Source organism: Lytechinus variegatus, chromosome 9 (assembly GCF_018143015.1).
Source record: "Lytechinus variegatus isolate NC3 chromosome 9, Lvar_3.0, whole genome shotgun sequence".
NCBI classification, from domain to species: Eukaryota; Metazoa; Echinodermata; class Echinoidea; order Temnopleuroida; family Toxopneustidae; genus Lytechinus; species Lytechinus variegatus.
The window spans coordinates 29,284,982-29,297,659 of record NC_054748.1 but is presented as its reverse complement, the minus strand read 5'-3'; the positions used below and the strand labels follow the sequence as shown (position 1 = coordinate 29,297,659).

The 12,678-nt window shown below is 38.3% G+C and overlaps 1 long non-coding RNA gene across 1 annotated transcript; it reads left to right on the top strand.

The window, feature by feature from the left end:
- Positions 1-475: 475 nt before the first annotated feature.
- Positions 476-8,871, top strand: LOC121421436. Its single transcript, XR_005970974.1, has 3 exons — positions 476-644; positions 5,815-5,974; positions 8,763-8,871. It is a non-coding gene; the product is annotated as an uncharacterized LOC121421436 (long non-coding RNA).
- The last annotated feature ends 3,807 nt before the right edge of the window (positions 8,872-12,678 follow it).

Sequence of the window (12,678 nt, the reverse complement as noted above, 5' to 3'; positions counted from 1 at the left end):
GGTGAACTTCCCCTTTAATGGTACGTAGCCTATTCCGGCTTCGAAATGAGTCGTTTCTTAGAAATAATCTTCCTATTGAAAAAAAATTGTCACTGTCAAATCAACTCGGTAAGCAGCTTTGTCTTTTTGCGATTAAGTGGAATACTTTATGCCATTAAAAAAACAATTAAGTGCCCCGTCTTTGCATGGGTTTTTGGAATTTGGAAATGCTTAAAAAAAAACCGGGATAAAATCATGTCAAGGATATTTAAAAAATCAGAGAAATATGTAATTAACTTATTTTTGACTCACATCCAGATGAGATTTTATATGTTAATGTTTCTGTCTCCCTCCTGCTTATGCTTTAAAAAAATCCCCCTTTTTTGAAAAAAAAAATCTTTCTCGACAACAGGGTTTACACAAAATGCCTACAATCTCGATTTTCGGCAGTGGTTAATAGTTTCGCTGCTCCCGACGTTGCAGAAGAATACATGAAATATTCACTGTGTAACAAAATAGGATAAGGTCATCCTTCGCTCCGCCCTTCGGGTAATGGCGGCCATCTCGCGATATTTGTGTACCTGATGAGCCTGGAATTGTTCGGGATTAAAGCATTGTCTATTGATTAATTTGGAGGTCACGGTGATCGTAGCATTCTTAACATTGTGAGTATTCATTTTCCGGAGCTTTGTAGCGATGGTGTTTTTTAGAAGTAGTTTAAAAACCGAGAGATTTGAGCCCTGTATCGGACTTCCGTACACGTTACCTGTACGAAATCTCATTGAAATGAATGACACCTGCATGCATGCACAGGGGTTGCGCCGTTCTCTCTGTTCGTCGCAGCGCAGAGTCAGTGCCACACAGCCACAGGCCTGGCGGGGCCGGGCCGAGTGTCCGCCGCCATCGCCACTGCACTGCCCGGTCAAGGCTTCGGCGCACTACAGAGAGGGAGAGAGAGTAGCTTGACTGAAGCCGTTTGGAGAGTAAACTTATGTGCTTAGACAGATAGATTGATTCTAGATTACTATCCAGCAGGCATTATTTCTCAGTTACTGAGCCTCAGACCATGTGGAGACCGAGTCAGTGCCAGTGCCAATCAATGTCATTAATATTAATAGATAAAAATCATGATTCATTATTTAATGACAATTCTCCCCGGGGGGGCCACTTACATTGACGAGTGGATACCATGCGCGACCAAAAAAACACGTAAAAAGGATGTCCTTTTCATGATAGGGCACGTTACGTACGTAACGTGATAAGGGTGTCAAAAACTAGTCTTGAGGACGCAATGATGATGATTTTTTTAGATATGTCTTACATTCTTTCATCATTGACGTCTTGACACTCTCTCCATAACGCCTTCAGCGAACGACCAAAACAAAGATGGATTTCCCCCCAAAATCCATCTTTTTAAACCGAACTAACTAGAAATTTGTTAATTTTATTAATTCTTACACCTTCCTACGCCTAATGCGTAGGAAGGTTTTAAATACTACTTTAAAAAATGTAAAAAAATGAAGATTTCTTACCTAACTGATGCCGCGTAGACCTCTCGTTCCACATGTAAACAACGGAAATACAATAGCGTCGACCCTTGAACCGCTTATGTATGACGTACTTCCGGAAAGCAATGCCGTCTTAACGAACAATTTAGAGATAAAAAATCTTATTTAACAAATATTAAAATTTATTTTGTGATCATAAATATTTCATATCAATATATATAAATTATTTATGATCACAAAATAATTTTAATATTTGTTAAATAAGATTTTTTATCTCTAAATTGTTCGTTAAGACGGCATTGCTTTCCGGAAGTACGTCATACATAAGCGGTTCAAGGGTCGACGCTATTGTATTTCCGTTGTTTACATGTGGAACGAGAGGTCTACGCGGCATCAGTTAGGTAAGAATTCTTCATTTTTTTACATTTTTTAAAGTAGTATTTAAAACCTTCCTACGCATTAGGCGTAGGAAGGTGTAAGAATTAATAAAATTAACAAATTTCTAGTTAGTTCGGTTTAAAAAGATGGATTTTGGGGGGAAATCCATCTTTGTTTTGGTCGTTCGCTGAAGGCGTTATGGAGAGAGTGTCAAGACGTCAATGATGAAAGAATGTAAGACATATCTAAAAAAATCATCATCATTGCGTCCTCAAGACTAGTCAAAAACACAAAAATAATGAAAAAAGGGTATCTATTTCGCTAGGAAAATTACGTGTTTAGGGTCGAATTTGCGGGGATGATAAAACAAAATTAAAATGTTTTATAAAGGATGTCCTTTTTGCCCCAACACTACGTGTTTAGAGTCCTATTTGCGCGAGGTGTAGAAGTGGGGTCGCACTAAACCAAATAAGGTAAAGCCGATCGACGACCGAAGGACCCGTAACAATAAAACATTCCTGTACTTGTTTAGGGGTTCATTTCAGGGAATATTTGACAAGAGTATCGTTTTGTTTCCAATACTTGTTAAGGGTAGGGTTTCACACGCCAATACTTGTTAAGGGGTGCATTTTCAGAATATGGAAATTACGTGTTTAGGGTGCTTTTCGAGACCCCATGGTCGCGCATGGTATCCACTCGTGAATGGAAGTGGCCCCCCCCGGGCAATTCTCAATCTTTGGCTTAGTTAAACGTTAAACCCAGAGAGCTCAGGCTTGCGAAGCGGGCCATAGCCCAGGTCAGAGTCACGGGACTTGAGTAGATTGGGGTCTCAAGACTCAATAACTTACTAAAAAAAAATGTGAAAACAGAAATTATGCATTTAGTACCGGTACGGTACAAGCCTTGAAATAAGCACCTGTGAGCCGGGGGCATTTTTTTTTTTAAATTGCCCCCGGCTCACGGGCTTTTTACAGGAACCGGGGGCAATTTTCTGGAACCAGGGGCAATTTAAAAAAATATATATATAACAGTGAACCACACCGCAAATTTGTTTATAGTAAGCGCAGCTCCTGCAATTTTTTAATTAGTAAATGAATAGCATATGCTAAGTATTAGGCTTATTCAAACATTTAAGAAATCAGATTTAAATGTTTAAGTGTTTTGACATGCACCCTCACTCCACATCCCCATTACAACCACACACACATGGGCTTATTTATTTTTCGTCTTTAATGAACCATGATCAATGAACCCCCCCCAAAAAAAAATCTAAATAAATGAATAAAATAAAAATTAAAAAAAGAGAGAGAGATGGAGAAAGAGAGAATTCAGATCAAATAATAAATTTAGAAAAAAAAATAATTTCAAGGTTTTTTTATGGTTTGAATCATGGGAGTGGGTGAGTGTTTGTGTGTGATTGTGGCTGTGAGGTGCACTTGGATTGCATATGAATTATGTTAAAGAAATTAAGAAACGAAATCAATAAATAACTCAGTCTATTCAAATTCCAGCACATAGCCACAGGCTATGTACATGTATTGTAGGTTCACGTACCTTAAGTTTTTCACAAGTTATTTGAAAACGCAGATCTCCACAGAAAATGCCTTTCATTCTGGGAGAGTCTGAATTCGGTGAAAATGTATTCATTAATAACTTAAATATTCATCACAATGAAGAAATCATAAAGTTTTTTGACAGTTTTCAAAAATTAACATGAAATCTAAACTCTATCTCAAACGGAAAATCACCATCACTTAGGCCATTACTGATAGAATTCTCACCCAGAGCTCTGGCAGACATGAGCTCAAAACTGGCTTGCTAACACCACACTCAAGTGCAAGCGGCGTCCTCCTATTTTTTGTTTTTAGATGGAGCCTTGTTAGATTATTTATTGTCTGATATTTACCCGTCTCCAGGAAAGAAATTAAAAAGCTACAATTCACAACTATAAGCTAAGTTATTTTGGATTATTAAGGCTCCGTTTTGACAAGCAAGGTCGGCGACTGTGAGGGTAAAAGACTTGCACATCGTATGTGCTGTGAACAGGGATTTATCTCCTGTGCAATTCAAATTACTATATCACAGAATTGTGATATCCCGACTGGAAATGTGTGCATTAGAAATTGCACATGGTGAAGTATAGAAAAACCGCTACCGGATCGAAGAACGCGCGCACATGTATTACAGGAAAAAAAAGACGGACGTAGCTCACTTTTTATGGTACAGAAAAAAAGACGCACTTGGCAATTTAAAACTGTGTTTATTGTAAATTGAAAGTTTATTTGATTTTGGCTTTACAGATTTTTTATTTAAATTACATGTATGATATGGCTTCACTGCTCACTCACAGCGGGCGCAATTACCTGGAAAATATTTGCGCCCGGTCGTCAAAATTTTGATGATTTTGGGGCTTCATGGGCGCAATTGATGGCGTTATGAGCGCGAATTTGCGCTCAGCGCCCACTTATTTCAAGGCTTGGTACGGTACCATGATTATATGTACACACTGCCATCGGTGAATGGGGATTATAGTAAAATGTCAGAAATTGTTAAATAAATCCCCAGAAACTACGGTTATTCCAGTCTAGATGAATCCATGACATGGCATGGTGCTAATGCAGTTTTACATCGGCCGACTTGGAGAGAATATCCCCACCAGCAATTGTTCATAAATGTTATTGCAAGTCTCTCAATCACATTTCAAGGTAAATGTGCCCACCGCTTTTCCGATAATAGCAATTAGGATCGGCTGTATTTTGACTTCGATCTCAACACCATCGTTTGAATTGTCATTTTCATTGTCATTTTCAATTGTCACTTCGCTTGGCAAAGCTCCGCTTTGCAACGTAATTTTGATATGGATGGACTGAAGTAAGTCTAAATTAGATCGGCCTGCGGCAGCTCACCCATTTTTTCAGTCAATATCAAAATAATGGCGAATCCTAGCAAAGCGATATCTGACTGTGAATTCAAATAATGATGCCAGGATGAAAGCCGAAATACAGCCGTTCCCGATCATGATATTCGGAAAAGCTGTGGGCATACATGTATCGTCCTTGATCTGCCATCTTTTACAAGACTGTACGAAGTTATAAAAAGTAGATGCTGGACGAAAGGGCATTGAGATCACAGAATTTATTTTCAACAAAATTCCTGTAAGGATTTTTCCTGATTCCTTGGCGTTATGGTACATTTACAAGCACTTGTAATCAAAGTAAAATTGGGAGCAAAGAATTTGAAACACGGGTTAAGGTTCGAGAAGTGGTTGCCTACTGTACATGTACATCTTTTGGATGATCAAAAATAAAGTTCAGTCCCAGATCAGTTTGTATCATTCATAAAGGTATTTGTGGTGCAACCCTGCCATAAAAAGTAGAAAATAAAAAAAATCAAAATCAAATGGATTGACCACTGATGGTTGATATTCAAAGTTAAATGCTGCGTACATCTAGTGCTGGTACATTGAAATAAACTTATCTTTGTGAAATCATTTAATTTCTATTAGCTGAAAACCGATAATTCCGATGATCACTAACACAAAAAGGCATATGTGGGACAGTGTATTGATATTTTTTTGTAAAATATTTGACATTATGTACATTGTAATTCTGTTCTTGTTTTAATCATTTCTCAGCAATTACACATTTTACGTCTACGTACAAACACTAGGGTGGTCATTTTATTGGAATCTGTTTGAACTCATTTTGAGATTGTTACCACAACTGGGGGCCGTTTCATAAAGCTGTTCGTAAGTTAAGAGCGACTTTAAGAACAACTGGTGATCCTTATTTACGCGCTAAACCATCGCATGTGGCGTATACCATTTAACTAAAGAAAGGATCACCAATCGTTCTTAAAGTCGATCTTATCTTACGAACAGCTTTATGAAACACCCACCCGGTATTTGTCTCTGACTTACCATTCTGTCCACATTTTTCTTGCTTTGTAGGGTTGTTCATCAGAAGAGAAGCATCCATTGATCAAGGCCAAGTATTAAAAACAACTTCTATTTGAACATAAAGAAAGAAGGGTCTAGAAGACAGCCATGCCTGCAGTGAAAGGGGAGGGGATGCGCGGCCTTGCCGTTTTCATCTCGGATATCAGGAATTGTAAGTTTCTTTCTTTTGTATAATTACCAGTGTCCCATTGGGAAATTAACAAAGATGCACACTTTTTATTGCGTCTTTGTTGGTTGATAAAGACGCTACATGTAGTTGTTTGAAATAAGCTGGATTATTGGTTGTTTTCTGATGCATTTTGTAGGGATGGGGAGTTCTGTCCCTTGATGGTGCGTAGCAGGGGAAAAATACATGAGGGCTGGGGGCGATTTATCCCCCAAAAGGCTCACAAGAGCCCTTGAAACTAAGAATAGGATCCCTGGAAATACCCATTCATTTCAATGTTAAAAGCTAATAATGTTGCAGTTTTAGGCAGTAAGTTGTGAAAAATACCCCCACCCCCCCCCCGGACTGGTTTGCAGACTGTAATAACCTTAAACTGTTGGAGCTTGTCTGCTGGTGGAGTATTGCATGAAGCAATTATTCCCAGAATGCTTTGCTAAGTCAACATTGTTACATTTATGGTTTGATGTTTGAACTGAACTACTGATTCAGATAAGAAAAGAAGATAGGGGGAAAGAGTTCTGCACTTTTAGCACTGCTTTTGATTTGGATGGTAAGGTTTGTCACTATGTTTTAAAGTTAGTCCTGGGCCCCATCTTACAAAAAGTTGTGATTGATCCGATCAATCGCAACTATGGACGGCCAGCAAGGTCAGCATGTATTATGCATGTTTGTTCACAATATTTTCTAGCTATGATGTATATTTATGCATTGTTTTCTTTAAAAAAGTTCACTGAGCTTTTTTGCTTTCAAATTACATTGTGCAAATTTCCTGTGGAAAATTTATGACACTGATGGATTTTCATAGTTATGATTGATTGGATCAATTGTATCTCGGGGTCAGTCTTACAAAGAATTGTGATTGATCCAATCAATTGCACTATGGAAAGCCAGCAAAGTCAACATACCGTAAGTAACGGTGTATTAACCGCACCTTTTTCTCGGCGGGGTAGAAGCAAAAGTCGGGGGTGCGGTTTATACACGGTGACGGGTCTGAGCCAGCCCGCCGTAACCCCTCCCGTACATGTACGATGTCTGCCAGTTCACAACACATCGAGTGGCCGGGCGTAGCCGCCCAGGCAATGTCGTTTAGAGGGGTATGAGCCGCGGGTAATGGGAAGCGATTATTGCAATATTAATTAAATGTTGTCCATAACAAACGCACCCACCTTCATGACACTAATTTTGACTTTATTCTCGATTCAAAGTAGTGAAGTTCCCTGACTAATTTAAAAGAGACGCCAAGCATACTCGGTAATATTTTGTCACCGCTGAGCGAGAGTTGAGTGAGCTTAGAGATTGCGTTGTAATGTGTTTACAGTGCGACTTAAGCTGGCGCTATTCAAAGTCCCGTTTCGCGCCAGCTTGTTTTTTTTCTTTCCTGTTTGCTTTTCATAAGATACCATGTAAACCACGCACGAGAGAGACGGCACGAAGCCGTAAAAAACAACTGGAAAAAATGCCAATTTCTTTGTTTCTTGAACCTTCCTATAATCCCGTATCCAAAATTCATGCTAAGACATCAAATTTCTGAAAGTGATTGTGAGATTGTAATGCAAGAAATGTGAATGTTTCTTCCTCCTACGCTGGGAAAGACACAGATCATAATTTGATAAGATGTACTGGCATGACTTGTACTGTATCGTAGTTTGCAATGTTATGGCAGTGCTGTGTGTGTACACTGTGACTGTGAGGTGAGCGAGTGTGTAAGTTGCCAATATTGGCGGGACCGTTCTTTCTTTCTAACATTTGTAGATGAATTGATCAAGAACAGCATATTTCTGCATACCGGTAATCTCTTTGGATACTTTGAAATCTTTTTTTTTTTTTTTTTTTTTTTTTTTAGTCCAAAGTTGGGGGTGCGGTTAATACACGGATGCGGTTAATACACCGTTACTTACGGTATACAATGCATGTTTATTTAAAAAAAATCTAGATATGAATGTATATCCATAATCTTGACAATTTGGAGTGATCTCCTTTGTTTACAAAGGACATTTTGCAAATTTCATTTAGAAAAAATTATGACACTGATGGATTTCCATAGAGTTACGATTGATTGGATCAGTTGTAAATCTTTGTGAGACGGGGCCCTGAAAAGGCCTGTTCGTTATCTTTCTGATTCTTAGTTCTTGCATGTGAATGAATTCTTGAAGTATAGAGCACATACGCTTTGCTCTTTGTCAGGGGTGAAGATTGAGCTCAAATGGTTGGTAGTTAACGCAAACCTTACTATCTAATTTTTACACTATTCAAACCTTTGTGTAATCACCCAAGGTAGACAATCAAAAGTTGTCTTTAAATGGACAGATTCTTAGAATACATGATTCAATGGGGGAAAATTACAACGTATTGAAAAAGGGAAAACGAAAATTATGATCTTTTGAGTTTTGAGACATACCATGGTTGCTGCTTTTAATGTATTACAATGTACAGTATTTACTTTTGGTTAATTTTTATCAAAAAATAAAAGGAAAATTAAGACTATAATGGATTGAAATATCTATATTTTTCCAAAATGAAAAGAAGCATACAGCATGTACCTGTCCATGAAGATGAAATAAAAAAGGAGCATGCAAGATATGTACTGCAATGAGATGCTTTTTTTATGGACTTAAAAATGTATTAAGAGTTGTAGTATCACCAATTCAACCTGTAGTTTGATTGCATATCTTGACTTTTATAATGATATGAAATGAATCCATGGATATATATATACATGTACATGTACATGTAGTAAACAATCTTTACATTTTCCCTCATCTTTTCTGTAAAGGTAAAAGCAAGGAAGCGGAAATCAAGAGGATTAACAAAGAGCTTGCGAACATCCGATCAAAATTCAAAGGTAAGTGCGGAAGCTTGTGTGACGAAAATTGTACAGTGCTCTGCGGGTGTTGGGGGGGGGGGGTGTGTTTGAGTGTTGTAGAGAGTAACAGTACAGGACATCTCCCCTTGTGAACCCGTCCCCCCTTCCCCGATTCCCACATGAATATTTGGTAAATTGCCAAGTGGTAGGTAGACACTCTTTGGATGTATACAAGTTTTCTGAAATGAAACAACTACAAGATGTTACCAGGGAGGTGTAGAGGGGAGCTGTACGAAAGAGAAGGCGGAGGATGGCGGTAAGTTAGATAGTGAGAATAAGAGAGAAGAGACGGAGATGGCATCCAAGGGGGAGGGACATTAGTCTGCGGGCACAGACCCTGATTGAAACTTTGATCAGCAAGTGTGTCTCCATGCAAAGACTAGCACATACCAAACTTGCTGTTTCAATCCTGAGCGAGAAGGCCTTCAGTACACAAGGCACGAGTAGGCTGCAATTCAGTCCCTTTACTTGAGTGAAAGGTTTGCACAGCAGACGTGGGGGGGGGGGACTGAGGTAAAGGAAAGGGTGGAGAGAAAAAGAGAGGAGGATGGCAATCAATGGGGGAAGAGGAGGGAGGGGGGGTACCATGATACATGGAAGAGAGGTAGAGGGGTACAAAAGGAAAAAAGGAACAGTTCCTGCAAATTGAATTTTATAAAAGAAGAAAAGCAAGAAAAGGGAGGACAAAGTATTACAGTCAAAATTTATTGACAAATTCTGGAATTAAACAAAGAATTTCATTACATGTGTAATTGCAGAATGTGTCTTCTTGACAATACTGTCATGAAAACATTCTTCCTTTAATAGCCTATATGGTTGCTCAGATTAGTATGGATATAATTTGTTCATGCAAGGCCAGACAGGCATCCAAATGCGGGAGAGATTTGTCAGTTTCTCATGTACAAGCATGATTGAAAGTGGGGCAAGGGACATCTCATGCATACGTAACATGATTATTTCACCTTCCCTGTCAAATACAATGCTGTTGTGACGCTGACAGATTGCTATAGAAACAAAAAGATGTGATATTTTGTTATTTTGATGGTGGATGTGTGTGCTTTACATGAATCTTTATACTTGCATACAGATCGATCTATTTTTTCTTTTCCTAGATATTTTTTGACATTTTGTTCCTTTATAGAAATATCCTTTGTAAGGAAAATTTCTGTAATTGTTCAAAGTTGAAATGAGTAGTCTTCAGTAATTTGCTGGTTCTGTTCTGTGGCATATTGGAATATTTTACAGTCATTCTTGTTCATTTTGTCTGGGCCGGGTACACAATGTTTAACAATTGATCATAGTGCTTACTTTTACAATTAATCATACACAATAATCAATGCAATCAATCGTAGAAATCAGCGTAATGATCAATCACTAAGCTTTGTGTTACAGGGCCCTTGGCACACTGAGCATTTCAGTCACGTGGCGCAGTGACGGCTGATAGAGATTGAGAGGGATGTATATTGACACTCCCCTCCAAAATGGCAGACTTTAAAAACTCTTCCAATATTTACATCTTTCTTTATTGACTGGGAAGAAACATACATGTACATGTAGTGACTGGAGCACGGAGAACCAGGGAGGAGTTTTAAAAGCTATACTCCATTCGTCGTTCAGGCAACGCTTGTTTTCAAAATGCCAAACATATACAGTTTACAGGGGTGTGAGTGTTCAGATTTTTATCTGATTTCAGATTTTTTCAATTTGTTTTGATTTTCAGCTTAATACTGATCAGCTTATGGGTTTTCCTCTGTACAAAAAGCATGGGAGCTCTTTCTATTTCAGACTTTTTCAACACTCTTCAGCTTTTTTTGAGATCTTTTTATTTGTGACCACTCACACCCCTGAGTTTAGTAAAAGCAAATCTGTCAACTGAAAATGTGATAATTTGTGAATGAAATAGTAAGGATTTGATATGCTCTGTCATTGAAGAATAGAAGAGTCAAAGAGATTGAAATTTATTTGTTTACAATTTCTGACAACTTGGAGAGCAGTATAAATGTTAAACATATGAGCAGGTTTGATATTGAATTGTCTGATAAATTTTACGATTTACCAACGTTTTATTTTTAGTATGCTGAGCACCTGGCAAGAAAGCAGAAGGTTCCATATTTCAAGTCTTTGGTACATGAGTACCATACTCTGACTACCTTCCTGTTCATGTAACACTGAGCCACCATATTGTCATGTTTACTAGTATTATCATCACCACCACCACCATCATGATCACCACCACCACCACCACCATCATCATCATCAACTTCATCATCACCACCACCACCACCATCATCTTCATCAACTTCATCATCACCACCACCACCACCACCATCATCATCATCATCACTATCAGCACCATCAACATCATCACTATCACCACCATCAACATCATCATCACTATCACCACCATCATTATCATCATCGTCATCATCACCTCCGTCATCATCATCACCACCATCATTATCATTATCATCATCATCATCATCATCACCACCATCATCATCATCATCGTCATCATCATCATCAACAATTCATCATCATCATCAATTCTTCATCATCATCATCACTAATAATAACCATCATCACACCAGGCATCACCATCATTACCACTGTCATTTTCATCATCCTCCTCATCGCCACCACCATCACCATTTACAATCACACCATGATTTACACTACAAATGAAACAGCTCACTTTATAGATAATCTAAACATAAACATTATGAGTGTTGATAGTTAATACTTTATATTTGATGTACATCTACAGTGTACATACATGTAATACACTTGGCTTTTGACACAGGTTTTTTTAGTGAGAATTACAACATTTGGAAGTGAAGACTTGAACAAGACATTAATATTTCCTGTGGAATGCTTCATGAAGCATCTTGTGTCAGTGATTTTCACTGACTATTAACTGATTTGCTTTGAGCCAATCAGATTGCAAGGAAAGGCAGTAGCTTATAACAATAGTCGGTGAAAATCACTAAATAATCGTTTCATAAAATGTGCACATGACGGGAGCCAGGGGACATTAACTTTGCCATGAAAAATGAGTTGACACCAATCAGGCTCCAGTGGGCAATATCCTATACGAAAATAAGACACTGTATCCTGTTATCCTAACTACTAGTGAGGAGTGAAGGGGAAAGTGACAGAGAGAGAAAGAAGGAAGGAAGGAAGGAAGGAAGAAAGAAAGGAAGAAAGAAAGAAAGGATGGTACTGTAGGGGGCGGTGAGAGAGAAAGATATAAAGAAAGAGAAAGAAAAAGGAAACAGAAAAGACTATAAAGAAGAAAGAAAGAAAAGGAAAAGAAGATAATTGTATAGATATTCTATGCTATGTGCTGTAGTTGAATCAGCACTTGTACATATACATGTACATGTAATTATTGAGAAGAGTGAGCATTTTCCAATTATTTCATGACCACGTTTCAACAGAAATTAACCTGAATGTTGCCAATTTGAGAAATCGGAAATGATTTTGTCTTGAAGTTAAAAAGCAAGATTCTGCTGCGGGACATGCGAAAGGAAATGAGTAGGATGCAATGATTAAAAAATGTGTCTCTCTTGGGGAAAGGGATCGTGTCAGCGTCACCGCAGTACCGCTGTCACATGGGACTCGGCTCGGCCATTGATCTACCGAGAGCGATGGGAGAGAGTGCTTCAGAGCTTGGCAAGAGTTTTCTTAATTTCAGGACCTCAGCTGCTCTTTAAAGGAAATGGCGTAAAGATCGCTGGCTGACTTGTGATGCGTTTTTACTGTTGTTGAATGTCTATGAGTGCAGTGTATAAAATGCATAATGTACAAAATGTACTGATGTGTGTTC